This window comes from Anopheles aquasalis, chromosome 2 (genome assembly GCF_943734665.1).
Source record: "Anopheles aquasalis chromosome 2, idAnoAquaMG_Q_19, whole genome shotgun sequence".
Lineage (NCBI taxonomy): Eukaryota > Metazoa > Arthropoda > Insecta > Diptera > Culicidae > Anopheles > Anopheles aquasalis.
In genome coordinates this window covers 44,037,501-44,060,000 of record NC_064877.1, presented here as the reverse complement: position 1 = coordinate 44,060,000, position 22,500 = coordinate 44,037,501, and the positions used below count along the sequence as shown (strand labels likewise).

Sequence of the window (22,500 nt, the reverse complement as noted above, 5' to 3'; positions counted from 1 at the left end):
CAGGGTCCGCTGTGATACGTAGTTATCAACCCAAAACTCTATGACCAGCAGCGGAAGAGGCAGCAAGGTCTGTATAATGTAAAAGAGTTTTTTCAAGTAAAAAAAAACCCCTCCGATGGGTCAACTAACAGAACAAGCACCGTTCAGCTTCGGGTGGCCACATTATGCTAAGCAGAAAAAAATGACTCATGCGTGGACTCGTTGATAATCCTTTTCTCCTTTGCTGTGGATCCAAAGGTGATCTTCTATCCGTCAGTTCGTTCTTCGCCTTCACCCACTCAGAATCTTTCTCCAGCATAACGGATCACCGAAAGAAATAAGAAGAAGAAGAGGAAAAAGCGGCAAAGGAAATAGATTGCGAGATGATTTTCACAAACCCACCGCGCCGCAATTTTGTTTTTCCTTTGACGTCAAATAATGTTTTTGCTCTTTCCATCTCGCAGCCCCGCGCGGCCGCGGTAGAAGTTCGTTGATCGGACTTGATCTGATCGGCGGCCATCGTCGTCATCGTCGTCGTCGCACATAAGCCCCCGCCTCCTCCCGCCGGCGATTGATTTTGGAAACGCCAGCGGCGATATGGGGGATTGGCAAACAAAACAACGAAAAGAGAAAAAAAAACGGAATCTCTTCTCCGTTGGCCCGTTGCTTCTCCACAATCAACAACAACAAGAAACGAAACGAAACCTAGCAAATCCCGAGACGAGACGAGGTGAAAGTCGCCCAATCAGCGCGACTACTGCTACGCAAGTGGCGTTTGATGAGCTGAGTTGTGAGTATAGAGAGTATATATGTTCCTCTAGGAGTTACCTCTTGGTAGAGCCTACCAGCGAACCAACACACCAGACCTCAATGCTCGATTCTGAAATCGGTTTCCCAGTTGTTGGAATCTGCTTGCAATAGCAAACACACCTTAGTTGGTGATTGTGGATGGGGTATACCGGCACCGGAACACTCTTTCAGGCGGACGCAACGACAACGAACGACTCTATTTACTGGCGCCCCAAAGAGGTAGCTCAACCATATGCCTTCCGTGGCGCATTCTTCACCAAATATTGAACAAATATTGGGAAATAACGTTAGCTCCAGCCGCTGCCGCCGCCGCCACCGTTGATCGATTCGAATACCACGGCCACGGGAACTGTACTGTGTGCCATCCGTCTGCTTCAACCCTATTTCTACCCACCCACCCCCCCCCCCCCCCACCCCCCGGGAAAAAACAGACCGCAAGGCACGAAAGTGGAGCATCGATCTGTGGATAGCACACTTACTAGTGAGGCGCTAGTGAGATGCTAGCTCGAAAGTCGTTCGACCGAATGTGCTTCTCCAAAATCAATCTTAAGATATTACTACCATCAGCACCGCTTAACCGGGACTTGCGATGCAGCTCCACAACTAACTGTGTGTATCGTAACCCAATAATCGCTTCTTCGCCCGGCTTGCGGTTGGTAGATTCCCGGACGGAAACATCCGCAGTAGTAGCTTTCACTTTCCGTTTACAATAAGTTCGCGAGTAAGAAACGCAAGCAAGGAAACATAATCAACCTTCGACCCCATGCGACCGACCGACATATCCCAAAGACAATCGCATTCATTCCGCAACGCGACAGGACCGCCAGGAGCTTGGACCACACCCGACGATACGGGTAAGTGAGGGATCGGGTCTGGGGTTTGCCGCCGGTCGATATGCATCGGTGGTTCGGGGGAAGGTCGGCGAACACAGACAACACTTCCGCAAGGGTCAGAATCGTGTAAAAAGCGTTGCGGTATTGTGGTGCTAGGTACGACGGTGGCGACATCCACCGGTTACCTAATTCCCCGGTTTGTGCGCTCGGCGAAAGGAACCGCAAAAGAACTGACAATCGATGGCGCGTTCCTGCGGCGCTGACGCGGTATGATTTGTTGCCTTTGAACGACGCGAATCCGCGAGTGGTAGGGCCGTGCCGTGCCGTGCAGTGCCGTGGTAAGAATGAAGGTGATGGGAGGAAGTAGTGCCCCTAATCTACCCCTCGAGAAGCCCCTCGAGGATCGTGCGAGGATCATCGACACAACTTAACCCGATGTAAAAGGCGTTGTACGTCAGGTAGGTGCACCGGGAACGCGGATTTCAATTGAACCTTCCCCGGGTTGGTCACCTTAGGGTTGTGGTCACCTTACCGCCATCGTAAATCTTGGACAATTCTTGCGGACAATCGACAATTCGCTCCCATTCGCTCCCATTCGCTGCGACCAGTGACCAGTGGAGCGAAGAAATGACAGGCCAGTCGGTGGAAAAACCTGCGTCCAGCGCCAACAGTGGCACATGGGCTGCGGTTCCACGAGCTAGAAGCGTACGAATACCTCTAACAGGTCCCCTAACAGGTGCAGTGCTCGAAGCCACGGTGGTTTCTCGCGAGTTTTTCCACAACAAATCTGATCCAATGGCTGGGTTGGTAATTACTGACTTTTCAATCCATTAAGCTTCAATTGTTCGTGGTAATTGCTTAATCGTGTGTTCTTACGTTACCCATCGCCCAACGATGACAAGCTTTTTTTTCCCCAGTCAACCCTCGCGCTAATGGAATGGTCCACCCCGTCCCCGTAGCTGGAGGATATATTACGCCCAGTGGTTCTCCAACTTTTTGCAACGGAATACCGAACGATCCCCGAACGCCCGGTCCACGATCCCGTTAGCTTCGTAGTAGCGGACTGCAAACACCTTACCAACCATCCGATCAGCTGTTTCATCAGCAGCAGCGCTGACCACAACAACGACGGTGGCTGCTGGGACCCATAACCACACGGCTTTGATTGATCTTGTGGCGTTTGACCACCCGTTTCTCGGGCGAAAGATCGGCGAGCAAGCGAGCGAGCGAGCCTACTCTACACCGCTCAGGAGGTTCCGGAATGGAACCGTGCTGCTTTGTGTATCACTGCGCGCGGTGGTGTTTCACTTTTGATTGATTCACATCGAGAGCAGCGCGAGCGAACACTTTCACTTTTTGCCACTCTTCATCACAACACCCGGAATCATGATCGTGATGATGATCATCATCAAATGCAGATCATCTTCCGCTAGTTTTCGCTTTACATCCCGTGACCTATTGGATCAATGGTTTTTTTTTTCTTTCTTTATTATTTCTGGCAACACACCTGCAGGGTGCAAAGGTCCGGATTAATTCCTGAAATGATGCCGCAAAGCACCATCATGTCCAGGTGCCAGTTTGAATGATCACAAATCCACGGCTCCTACCTGACACGATCCGAGATCCGATCAGTAGTAGCGCTGGCGCAACAAAGAAGCTGCATTACCATTATGTCTACCGCACTTCTACTACGTCCGTCAGAGCACATTCGCTCGGCTTAGCCCCGGTATTTACTTTACTTAGCACCTCCTCACGCTGAACACTTTCCTCAATTGCTGCGCACCCGCAAGGAAGCTGCACTTCCGTGGCCCGCAGTTTTCGGTGGCGATTGCACCACATCGCATACCGCATCGTTTTGCGTTTCGTTCGCCGTGCGAGCACGATTGTACGGAAAGCAAGGAAGAAAAATCATTTCCAGCCACCCTCGAACGCTGCTGACTGACGGTGGGCTGATAAACGATTACACTCCATCAATTTACACTCGCGGGCGGGCGTGAGATGTATTCTACGGTGGCAAGCCAGCCGGCCAAACAGTCAGTGGCAAGGCAATCCGCGGTAATCGAGCGGAGGGGCAGGGCAGCGCAACGTGCAAATGGTTTTCTCACGATTTGGTAATTTATTGGTTTTTCCGAACCAATTTTCAGTGGCCAAGATGCTCGCCTGGTGGTGAAACGAATGCCCCTTCTTTCTCTCTTTTCCATTGCTACTCTTCTTCTATCGGGCAGCAGCCCGGGTGGCCTCAACCTGCCCCAAATTGGTTCTTTTTTGATAAAAACTTTACGAAATAAGTTACAATAAATGTGAAACTTTTTCCATTCGCCACCATTTGAAATGGCAACTGCGGTGTGCTCTGCTGCTGCTGGAAACTTTCCTTTTTTACTATAATCCACCTTCCTTTCCTCTCTTGACCGGACCCCGTTGGTTAGCCATTCGGCGATTAGTTTCAATGTCTCAAGCGCATCGATCGATCGATGCTCGGGTAGAATGAATCTTTTATGTTGAATACGTGATTTCCTTTTATCCCACTTTACTATTTGCAACACATCGAAACCCAAGCTTCGTCTGCCCCGTCTACGATCTCGTGCCACGTTTCTTGCACGATTCCGTCTGGCGAGAAATACAAACAGACAGAAAAAAGACGGAGGAAACCGCTGCTCTGCTCAATCGACCAAGTTTACCAATTCCAAATTCCATTCGGAAGCAATATTGCTCTCGCGTGTGCTCCGATCCGCGACGCAATAATGGCGTCGCCGTTGCGCCCAGCGAGAGGGGCTTTGCTCTACAAATGTTACTGTTTGTTTTCCGAGCGCTGGGAATCTTTCTACTGCAGTGTGGGAGTTGCGCCGCAGTGCCGCGAGGGCCACAAAGTAATGAGACGGTTCGTGATGCGCTTCTTCCCCTTCTTCTTCAAAGACAACGCGCGTCGGAGATAGGCCATTTGCGATAATGTAAAACGGTTTAACTAGAGCAAGTCAGCCACACAATTAGAGATGCGATCTGCGCCCGACCGCGGCGACACGACCAACGATCACCACCACCACCACCACCAGCTCTGTCTGTCTGTGCGCAGACCGCCGACGCGCATCTTGCGCTTCCGTCAACGAGCAGGGAAGAAAGTCTCGCTCTCTTCGGTTCGATGCTTTCAGCCGCTGCGTGAGTCAGAAGCTCCAAACACTTCCACAGGCGATCGTCTAGTATGGACAGCATCAAATGTTCATTTAATTAATGCTTCGTTGAAAACAGAGATCATGGGCTCGAGATGGGCAGGGGTCGATGGGAGTCGATACACACCGAAACAAACATCTTCCCGCACGCACGCACGTCTATTCACGAGTGCAGAGTTAGCTACACAAGAGCCCGCGTGAATCAAATCGAGCATTGATGGCTTGATCAATGATCAACGGGTACCACCGGTTGTCTCGCGGGATCGGTGGCGGCGATCGGTCATCCAATTACTAGCAACAGTTGTAAAGCTTTCAACAGACACGACCACGATCGTGACCCTTCCTGTCCAACACCAGGCGGAACAGAGCCATCAACAAAAAGGGGAACCTGTATCTTCCGTTTGGCATACGGAAAGTGAATAAAATTTCGAATACTGCAAATGAACCAGTTGCAGTGAAGTGTCTCGTCACCCAAAGACCAATGGGGGCGTCTTATCCTCGGCTATACTTAGCATAGTTGGCTGCAAAAGCTCACTTCTTATCCAATTAGCTGCCAGTAGCAAACCTTCTCTACCTTTCGACCTTCGTACACACAGCTGAATGCCATAGGAATTGTGGTGTTGGCCGCCAGTGCCGACTAATAAATTACGCTTCGACGAGAACCATCTAAGCGCAAGCCGCGCCGTCGTCGTCGTCGTCGCTCGATCGATAATCCTTGCATAATCCTCCAAAGTCCTGACCTGGCTCCTTCAACCCAGCTACCTCCTCTGGCACGGTTTGCTGGCCTCGTCTTCTCAAGATACGGCCCGTGTTCGACCTTCCATCCCCCATTAGGTCACCTTGCTGGATAAGCCTCGGGTGCAAAACGTGCAAGAAAATGGAATTCCCGGTCAATACTCGACCTTACGAAGGTGGCCGCGGTGTAAAATGGCTGGAGTGTTCCGTTGTCCTCCGCAACTGCTGCCCGTTTTGTAATCCAATGGGTACCAGTTCCTCTGTTTAATGAGAGTTTCGGAGGAGAAAAAACACGGACTACCGGATTTTTACGACTGCAAATACAATCCTCTGCAAACCGGTGCCAACTTGCCCCGGACACAATTCAATCAAACTCGCGGATGTCACGGGACCACTTCAATCGGTGTTCCAGATCAATGAATCCAATTTGCCAGACCACACTCCCGAGACCTGGTCCCCGAATGGTTCCAATTTCATTACGCTACAACATCGGAAATGTCTCCCCATCAAAACCAGGCTGTTACATAAGTGTGCAGTTCATTGATTCGATCCGTGTCGGACAAGATGGTTTTTTTTGCTAGGCGCAGGACTGGTACTTTACCCATTCACGGTACCTTTCAATAAAGCACGTAAAGTGTTCTGTAGCTCGATCGAATATTCCCGAGACCTAGCACCAACGCCACAGTGAAAAGGAACGCAGTCTGGCTTTTCGGTAGCGCGCTCGCCGAGAACTCCCGAGTTCATCAGCTGTCATGACACCTCAGGAATTGTAATAAATTATGACACGCCACAGGGGGGGGAGATGGGGTCCTTTCCCATTTAATATCATGTAGTAAAAGCGCCACATTTAGGCAATTCATCCATCCAGCTACTCGCTGATGATATGACCATGACCCGGCCCACAGACCCACGAACTCGCCTCGTTGTAGTCAGGTGAATGAACTCCACGAACCATAATAAAACCGAAACCCATCGAGAATTCCTCTCGCAACGTTCGAAATCGCCGGAATCATAAAGGAATAGAGGAGTATTTTCAAAACATTGCATGAGTTTCGAGAACTTCTCTACAAACTAAGCCTCTAAAAAAACTTTAGTTACATGATTTAGTGTTCAGTGTTCTTCGGAGCTTAAAACGGCTCCAGCTGATAGCTCGCCAGCTGTGTCCGCGCAACGGCACAGCAGCAGCAGCAGCAGCGGCAGCAGCAGCAGCAGCATGCGCCCATATCGCGCGACCATTCGTGTATCGATACATCTCCAGCCCTTTTCTTGAACGGCGAAAGAAATGGATACCACAGGAACCGACGGAGGCACTATGGCCTTCGTTGCCTTCACCAAACCATCGAGGAGTCAGCGTGAAGCACCACAACCACACCCCATGAACTTCACTGTCGAGAACGCAGTCTTCGAATGTCCATGAGCATGGTTCTCAGTTTTCCAACTCAGGAATCCAGCCAGTGCTGTCTCATGGCGTCGTAATGGACTTTGTTTATTTATGCTTTCGCTTCCCGCTCCGATCCGATCCAACCTAATAGCTGGGACCAGTCCCAGCCCCAGTGTTCAGTGCCAAGGCAAAAAACAATAACTCCAATGTTCACCAGGACGGGACGGGATCACATTTCTTCGAACGCAGCGAAATGTAAATACATCAACGCACTAGATGACACACGGGCACAAGGGGGCGGAACAGTAGTGAGTGCAAAAGGAGTTTCATCCGGAGAACAACGCAAAAGCCCAAGCGCAGGAAACACAGACTTCCGGATGCCGGTCGATGGAAGATGTGGAACACTAATTTTCAATTATCGGTCCTCGGCGAAAAAATATAACCAACCCTCCCCATAATGACCACCCTACACAGTGACCATCCATAGCGTTCCTTGGGTCCCCTTCAGTGGGCTAGGGTTATTATAGGGCTAGGCCACCCCCGGAATGCCACTATCCCAAACCGAATAGAAACCAAAAGCCAACTCTCTCGCATGCTAAAGTGTTTGTCTACCCACCGTCAATCGAATGGCCATCGTTTGTTTGACAAATGTGTGTAACTCCTCCTCCCCTAATACTAGCCCACTGTGCTCCCTAAAGATGGATAATTACGGATAATTACACACATATCATTTGCTATCTAGTTCAAATGGTGGAAGCAAGCCCTTTGTCAGCCGTGCGAAGGGAGAGCAGCAGCAGAACTGTTGGCAGACGGAGGAATATCTCGCAAACGATGATGAAGCAGCGGTTATCCGAAAACAGATTTTTAGGTGGACGTTTATGTAGATTGGTCCGACTTTTGAAACCATGCTTCCATGCTTTCCGAGCTCGGCATCTTTCTCTCTCTCTCTCTCTCTCTTTTGCGGTCTAAATGGCGACGCTAGAATGTTCAAAAACTTCCCAATGAACACTTTCTATCAGTTAATATTGCTCGGTGTTTATGATTTACAGACCACGGACCGTAAGAAGCCCCCCCGCATAACGCGTTTCGAACAGGTTCAATGGACCATTATCATCGAAAAGCAACAAATCCCCTGCCTGCTGTGTGCATGCATTCGGGAAGGTAAGATTGATATAGGCAACCGGAACGACGAAACGAAATGATTTCGAAGCTTCGAAGGGCTTGCGCCCCTCTCTTGTGGTCAAATACGCGCTGAGTAAATACAAGCGCTCCCCCACAGAGGGCTCGTGCGTGTTTAGCGTGAGACCTACACTACAGAGAGAGAGAGAGAAAGAGGTGAGTGGACCAGGTACCCGGCAGTAGCAGCTCTAGTTGTTTAACAACTGTGGACAAATATACTTCCAGAGGGTTTGATGCTAGGACCGGTGTCACGCAAGTAATAATGGACACGCACCGATGAGAAAAACGATTTTTTTTTCTACTGGCCTTCCTGTTCGCCGGTATGTTTCGTCCGGAATTCAGACTTATTAATGTTTCACGAACCCTCAAAAACATGGTACAATTGTACGGCAAGCATGTGCTACTCTCCTCCTTTGTGGGTCCCAACAAGTGAAGTCTGGATTTGTTAATCAAATCAAACACTACACCGACTGGCGCTCGAAACGGCTTTGTTCTCCTCTCGCGTACAGATTTGACACAAAACCCAAACTACTTATCTAGTAATTTATCGGCCATCGGGGAATTCGGTCGCCACGACCTTTTAGCCCGAAATGGCCGGGTGCTCCCAGAGGCCACAGGGACATGACGCGAGTGGTGGTAGTGTGTTCACTTTCCCATCAACCTGTCGCCAGCCGGCCGGTGGGTCGGTCCGCGCCATGCCGGTCAGTCATTTGCATACACCGCGACGTGGTGGTCTACGAGGTCACCCCCGGGCAAACCGTCGTCGTGTTCCTCGAGGTCGGTATGTGAATGACCTACTACTACTTTCGAAGACCCCGCCCTCCTGGTCGATCGCTACTAGTCGCAGGCGAAAGTATGACAAAGCGGAGCGACGGTGGCAGGAAAGGTGACGAAGGAGCGTTCCTCTATCCGCGTTATCGAGTTCGGCGGCACTGCATGGGGCAAGTGTCTCGCTGTTCGCCGCCTCAACAATGCGCGACGATGCGACGATGACGACGCCGGTCCGGACGCCGATCGACGCCGTCGCCATTCGATGCTCGTAACCAATCTGATTACACGGATTTGAATACATCTCTCCGCTCCGTCCGCTGACCGTGTGCATGTCGCGCGCCACGCGAACACATCCGCCATCAAGCCTGGCGATCGCGCGTCAACCAGACCCCGTTGTCGTTGCCGGTGGAAATGTCCCACCCAACTGAATGGGTAATCGATTGGGCTGGCAAAGCACTCGTGGAGGAAATTGCTCGTGCCGGACAGACGACGCCGTGGCGATAATCGGTTGGTCACATGGTGGTGGTGGTGGCCAGTTCACGGGAAGTTGCCGGGCACACGGTGCCTCGCATCTCGCTGCTAACCGACCAAACACACAGCGCCACTTGCCTTTACTAGCGGCGACAGTATGCTAAAGACCACATACTGATGACAGCGAGCACAAGGAGGGCGCGATAGGAAAAAACAAAACAAAAGAAGGAAGGGAAAAAACGGGACAGAAAGTGACGAAAAGTAGGAGCACCTCACCAATAGGTCGCACCTTCTTGTCAACTTGTCCAGTTGAGTAGCTGCCGTAGTAACAACGAGCGAGCTCCTCTTGAAAAGTGAGGGGAAAGTAGTTAAGTAGCGGCCCTTGGTATCTTGGACTTTAAGAACTTCAACGGACTTCATAGTCCGAGGTATATCCGTTCAGGAGTACCAAGTCCGATCTAATCAGCCATAGTTAAGTGAAGTTCTTGAACTGGATCGTAATTCCTGACCTGACTCCTTTTCCCCTTTATCTGGAGCAATCGTAGCGGACTACTCCTGTTTATCGGATCGTTATACAACCAATCCTAGGGACGGTAATTACGAATTCTTGGACCTTCCATTACAACTACTTCTGGGGGCTAGACGGCACTCGATCGATCGCGAGACCGTCTCACCGAAGCCATCATCTTCTACCGACCTCTATCTGACCGACCTGAAGACCATTCCCTCATTTTGTCGGCTACATCACCCGAATGTCTTGCTCCTAAATTCTACTTTCGAACCGGGCCTCGTGTTCCTTAGCGCCGGTAGCGACCTGTTGGAGCACAGTATTCGGTATGCGTGGCGGCATTCCTTGGCCACCGAAAAGTAACACACGAAACCACTCGTGCAGGGGGGAGACTCTGATAAGTCGGGTTTGATTAGTCCGTCGGCGACGACGTTTTACTACCGCCCACCCGACGGCAGACTCCATAAAATGAATACCTTAATCGTGCTTCGGTTTCCCGGCTCTGGGGTCTCAACTGACGCCCCACACTGCCCCCGGCCACTCATCGAGGGGCGTCCTTTTAGTGCTATTGATCTTCTGCGTGGCCCGCGGTAGCGACGCAACGTGGAGCTCCACAACAACAGAAACGGCAGGCAGAACGAACGGTTGGATTCTAGGTGCTGGATTCCATCATTTCCATTTTCAGTCCAGCGCTCGACTTCTTCGACCTCAAATGCGGCCCCCACCCCGCACAAGAATCCTAGACACGCGCGCGGCCACCATCGTTTGGTGGCCAACACAAAACAGAGAAAAAGAAAAGGGCTAATGGCCCTCTCCAGGATCGGTGGCCTCGTTCCTTTGGCGAGGCACGCAAACGGGTTAATTAGGGCCCCTCGCGGTCATTACGTGCACGCGTACCATGCTGGCGGTACTTCTCCTACTCCTGCTTCTGCTGCTGCTGCTACAATTATTTGGTGCGTGTGAAGGGAGCCTCCTTTTTGGGTGATCTTTTTGGCACAACAAAACCATTTGAAAGTAGAAACTGGGTCCCTAGCCACGGCGGCGGTCTAATTAGCGACAAATTTGTACTGCACTTCATCGCCTCACTGCGTGTCTGGCTCCTTCCGTCCGGCCCCCCCGGCCAAAACCTTGCATACCTTTGGTGATATTCCACCGTGAAAGAGCAAGGAAATGGGTTTTTTTCGAGCGCACAGAATCACGCCACTACGACACTAAAAGCTTTCCCTCTCGCCATCATGAAGTGAAAGATGAACAAATTCCTTGCTGTCGAAATAACTGACTCCCCCCAGTAAACCCCTCGATCCACTTGAGTTGCCAACTTATCGCCAAAAAAAAAACACAAGCCACACTGCGACCGTTCAGTGAGATCGTAAACATAAACGAATTGCACGAACCAGCTTTCATCTATCCGCATTATTGGTGGGCACATTCTCATCTCAATAGCACCTGGAAGCCTGCTAGTGGAACGCCAGGAGCGCTTCTCATCAAAACCATTAGCCAACGAAAAAAAAAACGACATAAAAATCAACCTGACACCCTTATTTTAAAACAGTTTTGAGCTTCTTTTGTTGAATTGTTTTTTCCACTTTTACTTCTCCGGTTTTTCTGTGTGTCGAAAGAGCCCCACTACTAACCGCCGGGCGGCACATAAACTAACAAATCAAGATTGATAACACACGCGGTGCCGATAAGTGAACCTCGGCACTAGCGGTATCCGCGGCGACACCATTAAAAAAAAAAGCGGCGATTCGCGTCCCTCATAAAAATTTACGTGAACCTCAAACCAACGTGCTCGCCGTGCCTGAAGGTGACCTCCTGAACGGTCGGTCCGTCGGTCGGTGTGTACCTCAATGTCACCTGATAGTCTCTCCGCCGACGAAACGGTATAATCGACGTCGCACTTTCAGCCCCGTTGGAATGACTCCGTGGCTCGAAAAACAAAAAAACTGAAGGTCTTTTTCGACACGAAGAAGCTCCACAACACACTCTTCGCGACCAATTACGCCGACCGACCGACAGACCGACAACGATCACTTTTGATTGATAGAAACCGCGAACCACGCGAAAAGTCTTTATGTCACCCCACCAGCGCGCGACTCCACGAAACGGCCACGGCACCACCAAACCAATTAGATCCACCACAATCGAGATGCTCACACCGGGGGGGCGGCTTTGACCGACCCCCGGATGGTTCTGTCCTTGATCCCTTCTCCTGGGCCACCTTAAAAGCCCACCTCACCATCTTCACTTTGGTAGAGCGTTTCCGAAGATACACACTCCATTGTTCTCCGTTCGGTGGTGTTCTGCCGGGTGCGCGCGATCATCGTACGATCAACCACTAGGCTGGCTGACTGGCTAGGAAACGGAATCGTCTGCCAGACTGCTCGCGCATGGCTCGTGGCAAAATTTTGAAAGTGTCGAGGTTGTAAAAGAGCGTAAGAAAAAAAAAATTATATACGGGGAGGATAAAAGATTCAATTAAACTTCACCCCTCCGAAGCCGCCACAATAACGCCCCTCCCGCCAGAGACAAGCGACTGTTGTCGACGCACACCATAATGATGAATGTAATGAATTCATTTTGCTACGCGAGAGGCGCGCGTCAGCAGTCGTCCGAAAAGTCGTCAATCCGATACGGTGCTGCACCATTCTCATCCAACCACGCCACGCCAAAAATCCAGCACACGAAATATGCTGCTGACCTCAATGGCAATCGCGGCGGAAGGTGGTGGCGCACATGGTTTTCGGTAGGAGGACAATAAATGCGAACCGGCGCACCGCACGATCGCTCGCGCGCAATCACCCGAAAATGGGCCAGAGAGGCCGAGGAGGAGGAGCAGCAACAAGGAAGATGTGGCGTCTATATGGCCCCCCTCGGACCGTCGCATCGTGTGGCTTATTGAGCCGTGAAGGTTCAAAACTGTGCCATCAAATCTAAAGTTTTATGAGTTTTCGCGCATTTTATGCTTCATTATTACCGGGCGCGATCGCGCTCTTGCCAAACGACCTGTCCGACACATCGTGACGGCCACACCACACGGTGTGTGATCACGCTCACGTCGAGATTAAATTGGAGTTTGGGCCGCAATGTCGCGCTCGACGGACGGGAGATGTCACAAATGGCCAGCAGGCTATTGTTTCTCTGTAGGCCGGCGTGCGCTTCCCTCAAACCAACGCCCAGAGCAAGTCCAAGTCCGCGTGGAAAAGAAGGTCTTTAGGTGTTTTGCGTATATCAGCTTGCAGCACGTCGATTAAAACGGCGACCAACGACGACAACGACGACGACACTGTGGTGTCGACCGAACAACATTCGACAGCTGCTTGCGGCACACACCGCGTTGCGTCAGTATCGGGTCTGCGAAGTGCGTTTGGTGCTTGTGGTGGGTGCTTGCTAGCGACGTACGTGAGTGGAGCCCATTTTCGGACAACCCCCCGGTGCCGTTCCCCCTCTGGTGGCCGTGGTGTACGAGGGAATTGCGAAAAACAAAAAGGAAAATCCCCTTCGACACCGCACCAGCAGCAGCAGCAGCACCAGCAACAACACAATACATTGTTGTTTGTAAACCGTTAATGAGTCTCCGCAAATTATCGCCACACCAGAGCGCGACCGCGTGCGCGACAAGTTTTGGCCGCCACCAGGCACTCTGAACCCCCCGAGATCTCCCTGGCTGGTGCTGCGCGATTGCTAAAACTAACAGCACATAATCAGATCGAACAACAGCGCCCGCAAGCTCAGGAACGATCATTCTTGAATCGATCCGAGCTACTGTCTGAGCGCGTGTGGCGGTGAGTGGCCACAGTCAGTGAATGGCAGAAGAAGTCTCGAGTCTCGAGAAGCTGCCTCATTCTTATTCCGGAATTCCTGTCCATCGGAGAACTCCCCCCCGGGCCAATAATGAGTTAACTAAATACAGACTAAATGTCTTCCTCGTCGATCGTTCGTTCGTTCGTAGCGCGAGAGCCATTCTAAAATGGAAACCACCACCTTGCCTTCCTTGTCACGCACGGGTTGGTGTCCGCTAAAGCCTGATTACCTGCTAGCTTGGGCGCTTCCCATGCCAACCTCTAATGCACAGGTGGTCCGTACTCTTCCGCGTAAGCTCATTGCTCAGGGGCTGCTGATTCAAATTAAGTAATGGTGCGCACCAAGAAACGTTGGTACCGCCACAAAGTACCTCGCACATTGATGCACTTTCATTTCCTTCAATTGCAAACACCCCAGCGAACCTGGTCAGGATCGTCCCGTTTTTTGTGCGCCACCGAAATTGTTCTAACGCTTGAGTGAACTTGCCAAAAACAAACAAATCGAGCCAAAAGCTCACAAAAAACATCGAATAAATTAACAATGAAGCAGCTCCATAAAGTAGCAGATTGCGCAGAGCCACTTTACCAGCGTATCATTCGCGAGGTGGTACTCGAAAGCCCTCAGCGCAAATGTGACCGCAACCGGGCTATAGCCGAAAAGGAAGGATGCGCCGCGCCGACAAATTAATGCCCGGCTTTTGCTTATTGGGTTCGCGGGCAATTAATGGAATAATTTAACACTCCATCTCAAGGTTGTGCAGCACGACGTTGTGTGAAGGTGAGATGATGATAGCCAGTCTACGGCGGGAGGAGAAACCTCCCCCGGGACCGTGGTTCAATATTGCTGCCATTATTTTTGTTTTTTTGTTTTTGTTTTAAATTCCCAAAAAGGAAATCGTCCCACACGTACACACAGCCGGCACAGTTGTTCAGTATTCTGTCCATGAGCCAAGCATAAAAATGGAGATAAACAGCATTGGAAACCGTTAGGACGATTTGTCCTACACTAATCAACAAGCAGCGCGGGGAATGTTTGTCGTTTCACAACAGAGGGAAATTATGATTGCGCTAATTATACGCATTAATCGGGCAAACATTTTGTAAACGATCGCGTAAAACAAAAGGAAACGATTAATCTCGTAGCATCTCGGGAATCATCAGGAATCACTAATTATAAGATCTGCAGCAACGGCAAACAATACACAACAGTTCAATCGACACCGCCCGTTGAGTGAGATTTCGTGGAGTCGTTAAAAATCGGAAACATTTATGCGTTCGCTCATCCAATCAATCTTACGTCACCGCCTTTGACCCATTTTGTGGACGGAGGAGAGAAGCACTGGGCCGGATGCCTCAATAGAGATCCATCTTTGGTCTTTTGCAAAATCAGAAAATGGGAAAAAAAACAGAAACGATTCATGACGCCCTCGTACAGACGCATATCCTTAGCCAATGTTTTAGCTCTCAGACTGGATTCGACTCCTCTTCTTCGCTGCGAGGAAATGATAAACAACCACCCACAACAAACCGGGGCACATGTTTTATTCATCCCGATTGCCAATTCGCCAACCCATACCGCCATTCCGGCTGCGTCTCCGAGACGACGACGACGACGGGATATCGTCTGGAAATATGAAAGATCCGTTCCGTCTCACCAGACCGGTGTTGTGCATAGCCCCCCCGGCGGGGTGCCAATGAACCAAGCAAACCATAACTCTTTCCCACTCGTCCGGTTAACCCCAGGATTGCCATTGATTACTCACCAAGCGGAGGTAGAGGTTGATGACACCAACCAACAGGGGGTGGTTTTGGGGTGCGAAATGGAAAAACATATCATTACCAAGGAACCCCGCTCCCCGCAATCGAACCAAATACAACTCTGAACTGAATTGCGCGAGCTTGCATCATGGTTTTTTGTTCTGCTGCATAATTATTTTGCCCACGAGGTGGATCTCCCGGCGTCGACACCAACCAAAGAACCACCTTGACATTTGCTTGCATTGAAATGCAATCCCAAACGGCCCGCAGCAAGAGGAAAGGTTGAACTTGATGCTGTCATGTTCCGCTGCAAGAAGATCACAGCGAGATCGAGGGCCTTCTGTTGATTGATTTATGCGGTGCGGGCGGCGGTCGCTCGTTGAGAGGCTATACTTTGCAACTCGTCACCTCGTGGCACCACAAAATTAGCTTGAAATCTCCAAACTTTGCCACGGAACTCGGATCGGAATCGCAAATCAGCAATTACAGCAACGGGCAACGTTTAGTTGAGAGACTTCTTGGCATTACCGGTGGTTGAGAGGCCAAAAGTTCATAGCTTCGTGACGGTAAACAGCAAAACGTTATCAAGGTTACGTCCAGTAGCATTCAATCCAACCAATTCCACCATTACTTGATTTCATTATCAAACGCTTTATTGGCATTTGAGGAAAAGAAAACTTATCTCCGAAACCAAAACGTTGGCAAATGAAATGCTGATAAGCATGAGGTAAAGGGCACCACCACCATTCGTCATTCGCAATTCGATTCACTGTTGCAATTACTTGTGTCTAAAGTGACAGCCGCAATAAATATGCTTATCAGCTGTGGTGTGAGGTACCGGAAATTTATAGCAAAATATTGAAACCATTCCCAGATTTGCAGCGATCTACACTCTAGCTCGAGCACTTTAGCTTCTATCTGAAGTAGTTGGGGACATGATTCGACTAAAAAGCCTAAACAAAAGACCCCTCCCAACAGATGGTTTGAAGCAAAAGCGAAAAAAAACAGAGAATAAAGAGAAGAAAAATCCTTCAATTAACTCGGCCACCCCTCCTCTAAACAGGCCTATCAAATCGAGCCCAACAAAAAGGTGCCAATCGTCGTCGTCGTCGTCGTCGTCGTCGGCGTCGTCGTCGTCGTCGGCGTCGTATCGGCCGGCACCCTGATCATCAGCTGGTGCCCCCAATTTCATTCCCGCGCAAGCTCGAGCCGCAGCTGGCGTCGGGTCTGGCGGCCCAAGTTTCACCGAGGACACCACCGAGCCGGCTCCTATGTAAACACAAATCCCTCCTCCCTGGCTACATTGCGTTTTCACATATTTTACACCTCCACGCCTGGGCTGCTGCTGGCGGCCAGTTCCTTCCCCCCAGGAAAGTACATCCGCAGCCGAAGCGGCATCACAGTTTGAACGGAACGGAGTTAAGCAAGCGAAATGCGGAAGAAACGCTGAGGAAGATGCTGTCTACACGGCCTAGTGGAGAGCTTTTCGGCCACCATTTAGACATCGATCGGAACGGAATCGGTTTTTGCAAATGTTTCTGGTGTGGGACCACGCGGATGGCACGCTGCTACAGTCTTCGAGCCAAAAGTGTGGCTCACTTTGCGTCGTTGTCGCATTTTATTTTCGTCGATAACAAAGCACGATTGTCAGCAGCACATTGTTGTGCCAGCAGCTAGTTGGCACCGATCGGACTACTTCTACTCGTCCGATCACCTTATACGCCACTCACACCCAACAGCTAATGCGCACGCGATCACCACGATCGGACAATAAATTATAATATCGTTTGTCGACTCGGGGAAGCTCACGATCCCGCAACTGTGCCGTGCTGGGATAACAGGGAGCATCCATCCCATTGCATCACTCTTTGGGCCTCTCCCCCCGGGCGACCGATGAACGAGAGTAGTTTTTGTGAATAATTACTGCACGAAACCGGGTGGACCACCAACGCCTATTGCCGCTTCTAGGCGTCCAGGCGCAAAACAACACGCACACCCTTAGTCACAAACAACACAGCAGCAGCAGCGGCTATACGGGGTGCTTCCATTTTGCGGTATGCAGTTCCATCATCATCATCAACATTCCTAAAACTACCATCGACTGACTCACGCACTCAAGACGCGGAATTGTCACGCGACGAGAGAATGAAACGAGCTTAATATTTAAATTAATGCTGCTCCACTTGATTCCGCATCACAAAACGTCTAATTGGCTGCTGCTGTTCGTGGAACATACACTTGGTCACTTGGTGCATCGGTGCGGCAATGCACTGCACGAGTTCTCACAGTGCACCCCAGCGATGCAATTCCGCAGCAAAAAATAGCAAAATATTGCAAACCGTACAGTCCAATTCATTCTCGACGAAAGGCGGAACCAAAGAATGTTCTAAAGCTCAATGAGTCACTAGTAGTACAAGTAACAGCAGCCGGTAAACCTGCTCCGCACGTTAGAGATCGCAAAAAAAACACGACAAAATGGATTTAAAGACGACGAAACAACACTAGAGTAGAGAGCCCGAACCGACCGATCCGTCCGCGCGTACGCTTATCACTGAGCAATGGGCCCGCCGTGCGGAAAGGTGTAAATCACGCGAAAAAAAAAACCCACGGCTCACCGGCTGGTGAGCGAGTCGCGGTCGCGGTGGCGAGAGAAACTCGCGGATCAACCACAACACACGACGATGGCGACGGCGACGATCTCGATCGCGTCGTACCGTGGTGCGAACTCATCGACTCGATGATGATGATGGTGATGGTGATGATGGTGATGAAGTGACGACAACGATGTCGATTGAAAGGAGAGAAACCAAGCGGACCGACCACCAAGCGGAGCCACGAGGCCACACACCAACGTCTTCTTCGCACGCGCGCGCACGCTTGCTCGCTTGAAAATATCGACGGACTGAAGGGTGGCCGCGTGCTGACTGCGCGAAGAAGCTCCATCGCGGGTCCACACCGGGTCCGGAGTCCGGAGAGAGTCGGTACTTGTGAGGCAAGTCTGGCGGCCTCTCTCTCTCTCTCGCGCTCGCCAGGCCAGACCGGGCTCCCCTTTTGTTTCGACTGCCGTGCAACACAGAGTCAGAGCAAGAGAAAGCGCCAGCAGCAGCAGCCAGATTTTCGTTCCAAGAAACAGTTTGGAGCAGGCAGACCGGCTGAGCGCAGAGAGCGAAAAGAGAAACTCATCGTCGCTCACGCATTGCGCCTCCATCGTTGGGAAAGCTTTCAGTTCCAGGCGGGCGGTTTGGAACACCCAACCGTTCCGACGGCGAAAGCTCTCGGATGCCGAAAACGGAACGCACCGTGCGTGCGTGGTACGGTGCCGTCAGGAGATTCCGTCTTTTTATGCTGCTGCTGCTGCTGCTGCTGCTGCTGCTTCGTTTTGCGTTAGTCTCTTCGTCTCTGCCGGCGGTTGGATGCCATTCGTCACTCCCGCTGGTTCACACATAGCGGTACCAGCGTTAATACACATTTTAATCCAATGCTGGAGTGACAATCGATATCCTTCTGGCATATGGCACGCCGGATTATGTCACTGACGGGCGGTTCCATAAAAAGTTGCACTCACCATGCACCATGCCAGAGATCCAGTGGTATGACATCATCGCCGGAGTGCGAGGTTTGTGACAGAATGTGCCGTTTCACACAGCAGTAGCCAGCGGCAGTAGCAGGCAAAAAGAATTGTGGTTTTCTCTCCATTGTGGGCACAAATTGAATTCACCAAATGATTCTATTTTTTTTCAAGTTTGGTCTCCAATACATTAATGGTCCGATACACCATGTGCAACAATGTTCTGGATATTGAATATTAATTTACTTACGTGACAACGCGTGAATAAAGGATGAAAAAGAATGTCCATCTTGCTTACCTGGAATGAAAAGGATTTGAAAACATAAATTGACACAGCAATAATAATCGCGGCATGGTTAATAAAAATGATAATTTTGCGCTTCTTCGCTGTATCGTGATAAGATGATGAAGGTTATTCGATTTTCTTTATTATCACACATCACATCCTCTGCACTGCAATGTCCACCCTGACATCAACATCTAGGGCTGTCACCAGCTTTTGCCTGGCCTTACCATTTATTTACTTTAAAAAACTAGCCAAAAGGCCCGGAAACAGGAATACGCGCGAAAAAAGTTTTAATAGTTATTTTTCAGTTATTTTTAGATGTTTATTCAGTGAATACTGCGGTTGAGTAGGCAACTCCCTGTCAAGTACTCTTTTTCAGTACTGCGCTTGTTATGCTTTGTATACTGAATGCCTCGTCCAACGAACGTTTGATGACGGAAATTATGAAAAAGGTGCCAAAAACATCCTCATTGATCGTCATATCGCCAGCATGAATGGCTTTTTCGTCCAATAAAAGCAGAAAGCGTAATGTTCGTTCTCAGCAAGTTCGAGCAAGTAAAAAAAACCAAATCATCACCCCTGATCGATTTGAACATCATCATCGCGTACTTGCTGGCTCTCAGCGCAATTCACCCACATGAAGCGTAACGGCTGCGAAGAATTTGTTTATGCTTTTTCCCCCAAGGAACAGGCAAGATTTATTTAATTTATCTTACGACAATTTAATACTGCAACATTGCAAAAATAGAATATAAATTTGAGAAAACGCATTCATGTGTTGCACACAGCAATTTCAGGGTATTTTTATAAATTTTACTTCAATTCACCCCAACATTTACACGATTCTTTCTTTAGTGGTTCAGCAAAAACAGTGAAGAATAAAACGCATAAACCCCCTCTTCCTGAAGTACCCCCACGAGAAGAATGTAGGCGAGCGAATTCTAGGCTCCCTCCGATTATCTACCAAATACGATCAATCTTGAGTAGAGCACCCATCATCAGCCAGCATCTCACTCGCACCCCCTACACCCCCTCCCCCCCCCCCCCCCCCCCTTCCAGTCACTTTACAGTGTAATTACGCCCATCATCATCACTGCCAGACGTTGGGCAAACAGAGAGCACGACGTGAAAACGCACGGAGGACCTCGAGATCGAAGCCCAAGCGAATGGACCATAAGACGAACGCCAAAAAGGAAACCGCTGTGTGCGCTTTCTTGTTGCACCGGTGCGCTGTTGCTGTTACTGTTTGTCGTCGTCGTCGTGGCCCAACGAAGACGACCGACGGTGCTGACAAAATAATTGCCAATGTGCAGCAATCATCGAGAGGATTAGTGGCGAGACACGCGTCAGTAGAGACAGCAAAGCCACAGCCACAGCTGCCCCAACAATGCATGTGCCATCCATGGCCTCCTCCCCCCTTTAAAATGGGTCAAAAGAAGAAGAAGAAGAAGAAGAGAGGGGCAGAAAATGTTCCTAACCTGCTGCCTACACGCGGTTCCGCAATCCTACATTTCCTCAACTATGTAGCGCGCCCCAAAACGATGGCGTTTTATGATTTTCACCTCTCACTCAAGCATCTTCAGTCTTCGGCATGCAATGGCGGCATGCAGGCAGGCAGGGAGGCAGGGTGGCGCGTCACTGGCATGTCATCATGCATGCCATCCGTGCGGCCGACCAACCGACATCGACAGTACGCCTCACTCGTCGCCGTGTCCGCGTCCGCATGTCGCCATTGCTTCGTAGGATGCACAGTAATTGCATTCGTTGCAATAATTTGACAGCAAGTGCTGGTGCTGCAGCAAGCACGTAGACGATGCGCCCGCTCTTTCTGGACATTGACGGTACGTTGCGTGTGTATGATGTGCGGTCTCCGATCTTTGGCGCTAAACTTCTTCGAGATTTACAAACCAGATAGCTGTGTAGTGTGGTGGTGGTGTTGTAAGGCCCAACACAGAAACACATTGTGCATTCGCATCAAGGCTTGGTGCAAAATAGAGGGGGGAAATCAAATGACAACCAACTTCGGTCTTCTGGACGGACGTGAGCCTCTGCTCTGACTCAATCCGTTGAGCAATTCAATCAAATTATTCAACCACAATTTCAACCTTCCCATCGGCCCATACAATGTGTCCCCCCCCCCCCCACTCGGGTGCAATGCGCTCTATAGGATCACAGCATCACGAGAGGCCACGAGAGGATTCGTAGCATCTTCCATTTTGTGCTACATTACCACCCTACGAGTCAAAGTGTGGAAGCAAATTAACCACCACCAGAGAGATGCATCTCCGGCATGGGGCATCGCGCGATTACCTCTCCCCCGTTCGAGAGGGTACGTGCTTTTATGCTCACATCATTATGCTAACGGTGCAACAACAACAACAACAACAACAACCCGGCGATCAACGTGCACGTGTTTAACAATCGTCATCGCCTTTGTCGTCGTCGTCGTCGTCTGGCCGTTGGCCAGTGGAATGCACTTCGATTGGCTACCACCACCACCACCACCACCACCACCACCACCACCACCACCACATGAGCGGCGCATAATAGATCGAACGGCAGAAACAGGCAAACGAGTGGTGTGTCTTAGAGGAAACCGAGGACAAATTAAGCTCGAACCGGGCGGCGCACCAGCACGTAACACGCTACACCACTAAATAAACACACGTACACTGCCCACCATTGCGGCCCCGCTGGCCGCTGGTTGAGATCGCACACCATGGCGCGACGTAAAAATGGACTCATAATTGCGACGAATTATTTATCGGCTCAACCATTCGCTCGCCACCCGACCGGTCGGATCGCCACCGAGGAAGCAGTTTTATGTTTTATGTTGCTACCTCTCCCACTCAACTCAATACGCGCGCGATCCTCGAAACAACTCGGCACCAGAAGGAGATCCTTCGCGCAGACACGTCCGTCCGCCGCTTGGTGAAGATTGCTTCACTTCTCTGTGTCTCGCGGTCGGTCTGCCGAGCTCGTCGATCGTCATCGGTGCCCACAGTGACCCAGAGAGACCGGCAGCATGGGACAGAAGGCCGGTGGTGGTGGTGGCCGGTGTGGTGCACGCCAGCGAATGTTGCGCGGTGTGTTTCTGTGACTGTTATGCAAGCGAGATTGCCTACTAATAACACGTTGAATTGCCAATTTTATGCTTCAAATTATGCTCACCAACAATTGTGTGTCGCCCTCGTAAGACGGAGATGTAGGAAGTGACCGACCGTCCGGCAGGTTGGTTATGCAATGACGTGGCC

The 22,500-nt window shown here is 50.5% G+C and overlaps 1 protein-coding gene across 8 annotated transcripts in view; it reads right to left on the bottom strand.

Annotated features, from left to right (window-relative positions):
* LOC126581040 (capping protein inhibiting regulator of actin dynamics) overlaps positions 1 to 17,932 on the bottom strand; it is a 63,567-nt gene extending 45,635 nt beyond the window's left edge. For all 8 annotated transcript variants that reach the window (XR_007609135.1, XM_050244457.1, XM_050244461.1 and 5 more), the window contains exon 1: positions 17,828 to 17,932. The gene's annotated coding sequence lies outside the window, so the exon portion shown is untranslated. The remainder of the gene's footprint in view (positions 1 to 17,827) is intronic.
* Between the last annotated feature and the right edge of the window lie 4,568 nt (positions 17,933 to 22,500).